The following is a 12,621-nucleotide window of genomic DNA, read 5'->3' on the forward strand; positions in this document are numbered from 1 at the left end:
GATACAAAAACAACACCCATACATATGTTGTCTACAAGAGACCCACTTCAGACGCAGGGACACATACAGACTGAAAATGAAGGGATGGAAAAAGATATTCCATGACAATGGAAATCAAAAGAAAGCTGGAGTAGCTATAATCATATCAGATAAAATAGACTTTAAAATAAAGAATGTTAAAAGAGACAAGGAAGGACACTAAATAATGACCAAGGGATCACTCCAAGAAGAAGATGTAACAATTATAAATATATATGCACCCAACATAGGAGCACCTCAATACATAAGGCAACTGCTAACAGCTATAAAAGAGGAAATCGACAGTAACACAATAATAGTGGGGGACTTTAACACCTCATTTACACCAATGGACAGATCATCCAAACAGAAAATTAATAAGAAAACACAAGAGCTTTAAATGACACAATAGACCAGATAGATTTAATTGATATTTATAGGACATTCCATCCAAAAACAGCAGATTACACTTTCTTCTCAAGTGCGCATGGAACATTCTCCAGGATAGATCATATCTTGGGTCACAAATCAAGCCTTAGTGAAATTAAGAAACTTGAAATCATATCAAGCAACTTTTCTGACCACAATGCTATGAGATTAGAAATCAATTACAGGGAAAAACCAGTAAAAAACACAAACACATGGAGGCTAAACAATACGTTACTAAATAACCAAGAGATCACTGAAGAAATCAAAGAGGAAATCAACAAATACCTAGAGACAAATGACAATGAAAACACGACAATCTAAAACCTATGGGATGCAGCAAAAGCAGTTCTAAGAGGGAAGTTTATAGCAATACAATCCTACCTCAAGAAACAACAAACATCTCAAATAAATCATCTAACCTTACATCTAAAGGAACTAGAGAAAGAAGAACAAACAAAACACAAAGTTAGTAGAAGGAAAGAAACCATAAAGATCAGAGCAGAAATAAATGAAATAGAAACAAAGAAAACAATAGCAAAGATCAATAAAACTAAAAGCTGGTTCTTTGAGAAGGCAAACAAAATTGATAAACCTTTAGCCAGACTCATCAAGAAAAGGAGGGAGAGGACTCAAATCAATAAAATTAGAAATGAAAAAGGAGAAGTTACAACAGACACCGCAGAAATACAAAGCATCCTAAGAGACTACTACAAGCAACTCTATGCCAGTAAAATGGACAACCTGGAAGAAATGGACAAATTCTTAGAAAGATATAACCTTCCAAGACTGAACCAGAAAGAAATAGAAAATATGAACAGACCAATCACAAGTAATGAAACTGAAACTGTGATTAAAAATTTTCCAACAAAGAAAAGTCCAGGACCAGATGGCTTCACAGGTGAATTCTACCAAACATTCAGAGAAGAGCTAACACCCATCCTTCTCAAACTCTTCCAAAAAATTGCAGAGGAAGGAACACTCCCAAATTCATTCCATGAGGCCACCATCACCCTGATACCACAACCAGACAAAGATACTACAAAAAAAGAAAATTACAGACCAATATCACTGATGAATATAGATGCAAAAATACTCAACAAAATACTAGCAAACAGAATTCAACAACACATTAAAAGGTACATATACCATGATCAAGTGGGATTTATCCCAGGGATGCAAGGATTCTTCAGTATACGCAAATCAATCAATGTGAAACACCATATTAACAAAATGAAGAATAAAAACCAAATGATCATCTCAATAAATGCAGAAAAAGCTTTTGAAAAAATTCAACACCCATTTATGATAAAAACTCTCCAGAAAGTGAGCATAGAGAGAACCTACCTCAACATAATAAAGGCCATATATGACAAACCCATGGCAAATATCATTCTCAATAGTGAAAAACTGAAAGCATTTCCTCTAAGATCAGGAACAAGACAAGGATGTCCACTCTCAGCACTATTATGCAACATAGTTTTGGAAGTCCTAGCCACAGCAATCAGAGAAGAAAAAGAAATAAAAGGAATACAAATAGGAAAAGAAGAAGTAAAACTGTCACTGTCTGCAGATGACATGACACAATACACAGAGAATCCTAAAGATGCCTCCAGAAAACTACTAGAGCTAATCAATGAATTTGGTAAAGTTGCAGGATACAAAATTAATGCACAGAAAACCTCTTGCATTCCTATACACTAATGATGAAAAATCTGAAAGAGAAATTAAGGAAACACTCCCATTTACCACTGCAACAAAAAGAATAAAATGCCTAGGAATAAACCTACCTCGGAAAACAAAAGACCTGTATGCAGAAAACTATAAGACACTGATGAAAGAAATTAAAGATGATACAAACAGATGGACAGATATACCATGTTCTTGGATTGGAAGAATCAATAATGTGAAAATGACTATACTACCCAAAGCGATCTACACATTCAATGCAATCCCTATCAAATTACCAATGGCATTTTTTACAGAACTAGAACAAAAAATCTTAAAATTTGTATGGAGACACAAAAGAGCCCAAATAGCCAAAGTAGTCTTGAGGGAAAAAAACAGAGCTGGAGGAATCAGACCCCCTGACTTCAGACTATACAACAAAGCTACAGTAATCAAGACAATATGGTACTGGCACAAAAACAGAAATATAGATCCATAGAACAGGATAGAAAGCCCAGAGATAAACCCATGCATCTATGGTCAACTAATCTACGACAAAGGAGGCAAGGATACACAATGGAGAAAAGACAGCCTCTTCAATAAGTGGTGCTGGGAAAACTGAACAGGTACATGTAAAAAAATGAAATTAGAACACTCCCTAACACCATACACAAAAATAAACTCAATGGGATAGGGAGGGTGGGAGGGAGGGAGACACAAGAGTGAAGACATATGAGAACATATGTACATGTATAACTGATTCACTTTGTTATAAAGCAGAAACTAACACACCATTGTAAAGCAATTATACCCCAATAAAGATGTTAAAAAATAAAATAAAGTAAACTCAAAATGGATTAGAGACATAAATGTAAGACCGGACACTATAAAACTCTTAGAGGAAAACATAGGAAGAACACTCTTTGACATAAATGACAGCAAGATATTTTTTGACCCACCTCCTAGAGTAATGGAAATAAAAACAAAAATAAGTGGGACCTAATGAAACTTAAAAGCTTTTGCACAGCAAAAGGAACTACAAGCAAGACGAAAAGACAACCCTCAGAATGTGAGAAAATATTTGCAAACGAATCAATGGACAAAGGATTAATCTCCAAAATATATAAACAGCTCATGCAGCTCCATATTTAAAAAAGAAACAACCCAGGGCTCCCCTGGTGGCGCAGTGGTTGAGAGTCCGCCTGCCGATGCAGGGGATGCGGGTTCGTGCCCCAGTCCGGGAAGATCCCACATGCCAGGCAGTGGCTGGGCCCGTGAGACATGGTCGCTGAGCCTGCACTTCCGGAGCCTGTGCTCCGCAACGGGAGAGGCCACAACAGTGAGAGGGCCACGTACCGCAAAAAAAAAAAAGAAAAGAAAGAAACAACCCAATCCAAAAATGGGCAGAAGACCTAAATAGACATTTCTCCAAAGAAATGTCTTAGCCATACAGATGTCCAAGAAGCACATGAAAAGCTGCTCAACATCACTAATTATTAGAGAAATGCAAATCAAAACTACAATGAGGTATCACCTCACACCAGTTCGAATGGGCATCATCAGAAAGTTTACAAACAACAAATGCTGGAGAGGGTGTGGAGAAAAGGGAACCCTCTTGCACTCTTGGTGGGAATGTAAATTGGTACAGCCACTATAGAGAACAGTATGGAGGTTCCTTAAAAAATTAAAAATAGAATTACCATATGATCCAGCAATCCCACTACTGGGCATATACTCTGAGAAAACCATAATTCAAAAAGACACATGCACCCGAATGTTCATTGCAGCACTATTTACAATAACCAGGACATGGAAGCAACCTAAATGCCCATTGACAGACGAACGATTTTAGAAGATGTGGTACATATATACAATGGAATATTACTCAGCCATAAAAATGAATGAAATTGAGTCATTTGTAGAGCCGTGGATGGATCTAGAGACTGTCATGCAGAGTGAAGTAAGTCAGAAAGAGAAAAACAAATATTGTATATTAACACATGTATGTGGAACCTAGAAAAATGGTACAGATGAACCAGTTTGCAGCGCAGAAATTGAGACACAGATGTAGTGAACAAACGTATAGACACCAAGGGGGGAAAGTGATGGTAGTGGGTGGTGGTGTGATGAATTGGGAGATTGGGATTGACATATATACACTAATATGGATAAAATGGATAACTAATAAGAACCTGCTATATAAAAAAATAAAGAAAATAAAATTCAAAAAAAAAAAGAGAGAACCAGGAGAAAGTTTTTGCAAATCATACATCTGACAAGGGACTTGTATAATAAAAGACCCAACAACCTAATCAACCCAATTTAAAAATAGGTAAGTTATCTAAAAGAAGAAAGGCCAAGTACATGAAAAGATGTTCAAAACCTTTAGCCATCAGGAAGATGCAAATCAAAACCATGAGATACCACATCATACCCACTAAGATGCCTATAATAAATAACACAGATAAAAACGAGTGTTGGTAAAAATATGGAGAAATTGGGACCCTCATACACTGCTAGTGGGGATGTAAAATCGTACTGTTGCTTTGGAAAACAGTCTGGCAGTTCCTAAAAAGTTAAAGGGTGACCAAAGACCTAGCAATTCCACTCCTAGGTACATACTCACGAGAAATGAAAACCGATGTCCATACAAAAACTTGTATATGAATGTTCATAGCAGCATTATTCATAATAGCCAAAAAGTAGAAACAATGCAAATGCCCAGCAAATGATAAATGGATAAAACATAGTATATCTAATGGAATATTATTTGGACATAAAAATGAGTGAATTACTGATGCATGCTAGAACCTAGATGAACCTTGAAAACATTATGCTAATAAAAGAAGCCTGTCACAAAAGACCACATATTATATGATTGCATTTACATGAAGTATCCAGAATAGGCAAATCTAAAGAAACACAAAGCAGATTTTTGATTGCCTAGAGAGGGGGTGCTTTGGGGGGGATATGAAAATGTTCTAAAATCAACTGTGGTGATGGCTGCATGTGAATATAGTAAAATCCACTGAATTATACACTTTCAATAGATGAATTATATGGTATGTGAATTGTATCTCAATAAAGCTGTTACTAAAAGAGAACCTCTTTATGACTAACTAATGACTGAGAAATATATGTACAAATATAGTAGTATATCAGAATTGAGAAAATATAACAAACAGTATAGGTATAACCTTCAGAAAAGCTATTTGAACAATTACCCCATAAGTTTTCTTAATAAACATAAAACTTAATGTGCAATGCCACTGCATTTATTTTCCTTATTTCTTTTTGATGTTTTATAACTTTCCCAGGAATAGTCTATTTTTTAAAAATTAAGACTTTGTTCCTCCCAACAAACAAAATCCAGGACCAAACAAGCACTTCACTGGTGAATTCTACCAAACATTTAAAGAAGAATTAATACCAGTCCTTCTCAAACGCTTCCAAAAAATAGGAAGGAACACTTCCAAACTCATTTTACAAGGCAAACACTACCCTGATACCAAAATCAGACAAGGATGCCACAAGAAAAGAAAATAACAGACTAATATTCCTGATGAACATAGATGCAAAAATCCTCAACAAGATATTAGCAAACCAAATTTAACAATACATTTAAACAATCATACACTATGGTCAAGCAGGATTTATTCAAGGGATGCAAGGATGATTCAATATCCAGAAGTCAATCAATGTGATACACATTAACAAAATGAAGGATAAAAATCATATGGTTGACACAGATGGAGAGAACAAATGTATGGACACCAAGAGGGGAAAGCGGGGTGTTGGGGGGTGCTGGTGGGATGAATTGGGAGATTGGGATTGACATATATACATTAATATGTATAAAATAAATAACTAATAAGAACCTGCTGAATAAAAATATCAACTTAAATTCAAAAAAAATCATATGGTCATCTCAATAGATGCAGAAAAGCATTTGACAAAATTCGGCATCCATTGATGATTAAAAACTCTCAACAAAGCGGATATAGAGGGTACATACCTCAACATAATAAAGGCCATATACAACAAGTCCATAGCTAACATCATACTCAATGGTGAAAAGCTGAAAGCTTTTCTTCTAAGATCAGGAACAAGACAAGGATGCCCATTCTCACCACTTTTATTCAACATAGTGTTGGAAATCCTAGCAAGAGCAATTAACCAAGAAAAAGAGATAAAGGCATCCAAATAGGAGAGGAAGAAGTAAAACTGTCACTATTTGCAGATGACATGATATTATACAAAGAGAAAACCCTAAAGACTCCATCAAATAACTTTTAGAATAAAGGAATTCAGTTTAAAGTTGCAGGATACAAAATGAATATACAAAAATCTGTTGCTTTTGTATACACTAATAAACTATCAGAAAGAGAAGTTAAGAAAACAATCCCATTTACAGTTGCATCAAAAAGAAAAAGATACCTAGGAATAAATTTAACCAAGGAGGTGACAAACCTGTAGAATGAAAGCCATAAGACATTGATGAAAGAAATTGAAGAAGACACAAACAAAGGGAGAGATATACTATGCTCATGGATTAGAAGAATTAGTATTGTTAAAATGTCCACACTGCCCAAACCAATGTACAGATTTAATAAAATCTCTATCAAAATTCCAATGGCATTTTTCACAGAAATAGAATACACAATCCTAAAATTTGTATGGAAACACCAAAGACTCCAAATAGCCAAAACAATCTTGAGAAAGAACAAAGCTGATGGGATCATGTTCCCTGGTTTCAAACTACATTACAAAGCTATAACAATCAAAACAGTATGGTACTGTCATACAGACACATAGATCAATGGAACAGAATAGAGATCCCACAAATAAACCTACACATATATGGTCAACTGATTTATGATAAAGGAGACAAGAATATACAATGGGTTATAAAATGAATAAGTCACAGGGATGTAATATGCTGCACAGGGAACATAGTCAATACCTTTATTATGGTGTGTAATCTATAAAAATATTGAATCAGTACATTGTACACCTGAAACTAATATAATATTGTAAGTCAACTATACTTCAATTTTTAAAATGTATATAGATAGATAGATATACACAATGGGGAAAGGACAGCCTCTTCAATAAATGGTCCTGGGGAAACTGGACAGACATTTACAAAAGAAAGAAACTGGACCACTATCTTACACCATACACAAAAATTAACACAAAATGGATTAAAGACTTGAACATAAGACCTGAAACCATAAAACTAGAGGAAAACATAGTCAACTCCTTGACATTGGTCTTGGTGATGATTCTTTGGATTTGGCACCAAAAGCAAAGCCAACAAAAGTGAAAATAAGCAAGTGGAACTACATCAAACTAAAAAACTTCTACATAGCAAAGAAAACTACCAACAAAATGAAAAGGCAACCTACAGAATGGGAGAAATTATTTGCAAATCATATATCTGATAAGGGGTTAATATCCAAAATATATAAAGAACACATACAATTCAATGGCAAAAAAAATCCCCCAAACAATCCAATTAAAAAATGGGCAGAGGATCTGAATAAACACTTTTACAAAGAAGACATACAGCTGGCCAAGAAGTAAATGAAAAGGTACTGAGAAGCACTGGTGAGGATGCAGAGAAAAGGGAACCCTTGCGCACTATTGGTGGGAATGTAAATCAGTACAGCCACTATGGAAAACAGTATAGATGTTCCTCAAAAAGTTAAAAATATAACTATCACATGATACAGCAATTCTACTTCAGGGGCTTTACCCAAGGAAAACAAAAACACTAACTTGAAAAGATATTTGTAACCCATGTTCATTGCAGCATTACTTACAATAGCCAAGATATGAAAACAACCTCAGTGTCCACAAATGGATGAATAAAGAAAATGTGATATATATACACACACACACACACACATAATATGTGTGTGTGCGCGTGTACACACACACACAATGGAATGTTATTCAACCATCAAAAAGAAGGAAATCCTGCCATTTGTGACAACATCGATGGACCTTGAGGGCATTATGCTAAGTGAAATAAGTCAGACAGAGAAAGACAAATACTACGTGATCTCACTTATATGTGGAATCTTTAAAAAAAAAAACAGGAAAAAAAAAAACCCAGTTCATAGATACAGAGGAACAGGGAGTGCGGGGTGGGAGAAATGGGTGAAGGGGCTCAAAAGGTAAAAAATTCCCGTTATAAAATAAGTCATGGGGGTGTAATGTACAGCATGGTGACTGTAGTTAATAAAACCATGTTACATATTTGAAAGTTGCTAAGAGAGTGAATCTTGAAAGTTCTCATCACAAGAAAAAATTTGTAACTGTGTATGGTGGCGGATGTTAACCAGACTTACTAGGTGATCATAAACAATTTAAAAAAATAATACCTTTTAGAGCAGTTTGAGGTTCATAGCAAATCTGAGGGGAAGGTACAGAGATTTTTATATGCCCTGCGCCCCCCACATGCATAGCCTCCCCCATTATCAACATCCCCATCAGAGCAGAACATTCCTTGCAACTGAGGAACCTACACTGATATATCGTTATCACCAAAATCTATAGTTTACATTACACTTGCCTCTTGATGTTATATATTCTATGGGTTTGGACAAATTTATGATGGCATGAACCCATCATTATGGCATCCTACAGTATTTTCACTGCCCTAAAAATCCTCTGTGCTCGCCTATTCATCTCTCCCCCTTCAACCCCCGGCAATCACTCAATTTTGTACTGTCTCCATGGTTTTGCCTTTAACAGTTTATTTTGATAACTATTTTAATAACAGATTATGGTACTTGAATGGTCTGAATGTTTGTTTCTTCCCAAAATTCATGTTGAAATCCTAACCTCCAAAGGTTATGGTATTGGTAGGTAGGGCCTTTGGGAGCTGCTTCAGTCATGAGGGTGGAATCCCCATGAACAGGGCTAGGACCTTGAGGTTATGGGGAGGGGGAAGGGTGAGCTGTGACAGGGCGAGAGAGAGTCATGGACATATACACACTAACAAACATAGTAAGGTAGGTAGCTAGTGGGAAGCAGCCGCATGGCACAGGGATATTGGCTCGGTGCTTTGTGACAGCCTGGAGGGTGGGATAGGGAGGGTGGGAGGGAGGGAGACGCAAGAGGGAAGACATATGGGAACATATGTTTATGTATGACTGATTCACTTTGTTATGAAGCAGAAACTAACACACCATTGTAAAGCAATTATTAAAAAAAAAAAAAAAAAAGGCTCCAGAGAGCTCCCTAGCACATTCTGCCATAAGAGGACACAATAAGAAGTCTGAGACCTGGAAGAGGGCCCTCATCCAACCACACTGATCCCAGACTTCCAGCCCCCAGAAGTGTGAGAAATCAATGCCTGTTGTGTATAAGCTTCTCCGTGTGTGGCATTTTGCTATAGCAGCCCAAATGGACTAAGCCAGCATTTGAGTAATACCAACTGCACACTTTTTTCTTTGTAAACCTCAACAGTACATTTTTAAAGTGTCAACAGCAAATGTGCGAACATCCTTTATAAGTGAAGAGACCTGTTCTGAAAGGTAGTCATTTGCCCAGGATCATACAGCAAAAGGCTGGGAAGCTGACTTGTCACAAGGCTTTGAAGCCAGGTTTGTCACCCAAGTCCATGGTTTTTCCATATCAAGTGATTCTACCTTTATAGGTTAAGTGCCAGTTAATCACAGAACTCTAATTGCAACCCAGATCAATCCTCTTTCCTCCTACTCAGTAGGCTTCTTGAGGTTATGGAAAATGAGAATAGGGGACTCTTTATGCATTTAAATGTTAAGCACTAACATATATAATGATATAGAGAAACATCTTTATTTTTCTTAGTCATATATGTGATCCCTCCCCTGGGAGAGGCCTTCCTGATACCAATGGTCCTAGGATAAAAGAAGAATCCTGCTGCTCTCAAACACTGCTGACAGAAATGTAAAGTGTTACTGCCTTTTGGAAAAGTAATCTTGAAATATTTTAATCTTGCAAAATTTATCAAAAAATAAAAGTATATATTCCCTTGATTCAGCAACCCCACACCTAACTCCCATAGCAGTTAAAGCACCAGTCCATAAGGACATATGCACAAGAATGTTTACCACAGTAAACACTGTAACAAAAATCTGGAAACAAAACAATTAGAGTATAACATATCCATTACATGAAATATTATGAAGTCATTAAAAGGCTTACAGGACAAAGGTGCCAGGACCACTCAATGTGGGAAAGAACACTTTCTTCAACAAATAGTGCTGGGAAAACTGGTTAGCCACATGCAAAAGAATTAAGTTGGATGCTTACCTAACACCATATAAAAAATCAGCTAAAAATGGATTAAAGACCTAAATTTAAGACCCCAAACCATAAAACTCCAAGAAGAAAACATAGGGGAAAAGCTTCATAATACTGGATTTGGCAATGATTTCTTGGAAATGACACCAAAAGCACAAGCAATACAAACAAAAATAGACAAATGAGACTATATCTAACTTAAAAACTTCTGTGCATCAAAGGATGTAATCAATTTTCTAAACAAGTATATACAAAATCTTTATAAATTCACATATTTCTCCAAAAGTGTACAAGCAGTCTCAATTCATTGGGACAAAAATCAATATTTTTGTGCTCCACAGGTCACTGAATGAAGTCTTTGTACAGTTCAGGGAAGCTATGGATAGAAACTGAGCTAGGTTTGAAAAACAATACCGTGTCATGTAAAAACAACAATTTACAGCTGCCGTGGACAGCCACTTGCTCCCTTTCAGGGTTCCAGGTCCCCTCGCGTGGCAAAGGTCTTCCATTTGAAGTCTTTCTGTGGTCCTCGTGGACAGCGCCTTGGATCTCTGTGAGGTCCTCAGTAGTGTCTCTGTGTCGGAGGAGAGGTGCCAGGATGCATGGGGTGGGGTTGCCGTCATCAAAGCAGACATGCTTGCTGTCTTCCCTGGTGCTCAGTGTCCGCGTGTTTGCATGGCATCTGTGGCTTTCAGTCGGGTCGAGTTGCCCTGTGGGCAGGAGAAGGGCACGTGGGACAAGGCTGTCGAGCATTTGAGTGTTTGAGCGTTTCCTCGGGGGTCAGGGCCACACATCCTGCTGGCTGGGGAGCTGGCCGGAACGTGGCCGGGAAGGTGGCCTAGTTTCCACCGTGGGGTTTGACTCTGGGTCATGGTTACTGAAGACCACTGCTTCCCGTGGTCGGCGTCCCTGCAGGTCCCCAGAAGGTGATCTGGCCTAGTTGGCCTGAAGTGGCACCTGGGCTGAATTCCTTTGGCCCCTTGAGAGGAAGACAGGCTGCATCTTGCCTGTAGCCAGCTGCAGGGAGGTGTCAGCTTGCCCACGGGAGGCTCCCTTGTTCCTGGAAGCGCTGGGAGTGGCCCCAAGTACACATCAGATGTGCTTGTAGCTGGCAGGGTCTCCAGGTCCACACACATGTGACACCCACGGCCGGTAGGCCGGTCCCTCAAGTCTATGTGCTTTGGTCAGAAGGCGGGGCTGCTGGAGAGTGGGAGCTCGTGGTCTATTTCAACAGCCCATCGGGGTCAAAGTTTGCATGCGGCCTCTTGAAGGCAGCTGGGGTCTTTCTCCATTCAGTAGGAGGGTCCAAGGCCAGGGCTCTGTGTATAAGGTGTGGTTTTTACTGTTCGAGGCTCTGCAGAGGAGCAAAGGGACACACAGAGACCAAGACGCAGATTCAGAGGCACACACAGAAACCCGCAAGCACGTCCATACACGCAATCACAGATGCACGCACGCGCACACACATACACCCTCTCACACGCAGGCCCACCTACGTGCCTACCATCCTGCAGTTGTGCTGTCAGACATGCATTCAGTTCTCCTAAGTGATAGAGGTACTTGGGAAGCAGGTACAGGGCTCACGCCCAGGTAAATGTTTGCCTGAATCGTGTTCTCTGAGGACCCAGGTCCAATTCTGAAGCCTGTGTGATTTCTGTCTACTTCTCAGGTGCACTTGCTGGGCAAGCCTGGCTGTCGGCGAAGACAAGAAGACCTTCGCATGGCCTGAGGACTGGAGGTGGTAGGGAGACCTGGAAGAAGTGAGGTAGGCCCAGGGTGCCGAGCGTGGCTGTGGATACCTCAGGACAGTAGGCCTTCAAGCACCCCAAGATGTGCCACTGGATATTAGGTTTTCCTCAGATGGGCCCAGTGGCTTCAAGCATGGATTGACTGTTCCTCTTGCTGAGTGGCCTGGGGGCTGTGGATTCCCCAGGCTGTTGGAGTACTTGGGGGTCACTGACTCCTCGGCGGAGCCACACGGCCTGCCCTGTTGGGTTCTGCAGTGGCCCAGCACGTGCTTGGATCGATGATGACACCCTTGTATGCATTCCTTGGAAAATCTGAACAAAATGAGGGAGAACACTCTACCGTCTCCTCATCGAATCTGAGGTCCAAAAAATAAAAATAAAAACAATTCACAGTTGAAATGAAACACTGTGAATGTGTTAATACCTGCCATAAAACAACAATTTATCTAATACAATATTAACC

General features: G+C 38.8%; 1 protein-coding gene and 1 non-coding gene across 2 annotated transcripts in view; one reads left to right on the top strand and one right to left on the bottom strand.

Annotated features, from left to right (window-relative positions):
- The window catches only part of CHRNA5 (cholinergic receptor nicotinic alpha 5 subunit), a 60,645-nt gene that overhangs the window by 17,112 nt on the left and 30,912 nt on the right, over positions 1-12,621 (bottom strand). The gene's annotated exons all lie outside the window — the stretch shown is intronic.
- LOC137207600 (small nucleolar RNA SNORD116) lies at positions 12,431-12,523 on the top strand. Its single transcript, XR_010935176.1, has one exon. It is a non-coding gene; the product is annotated as a small nucleolar RNA SNORD116 (small nucleolar RNA).

Source organism: Pseudorca crassidens, chromosome 1 (genome assembly GCF_039906515.1).
Source record: "Pseudorca crassidens isolate mPseCra1 chromosome 1, mPseCra1.hap1, whole genome shotgun sequence".
NCBI lineage: Eukaryota > Metazoa > Chordata > Mammalia > Artiodactyla > Delphinidae > Pseudorca > Pseudorca crassidens.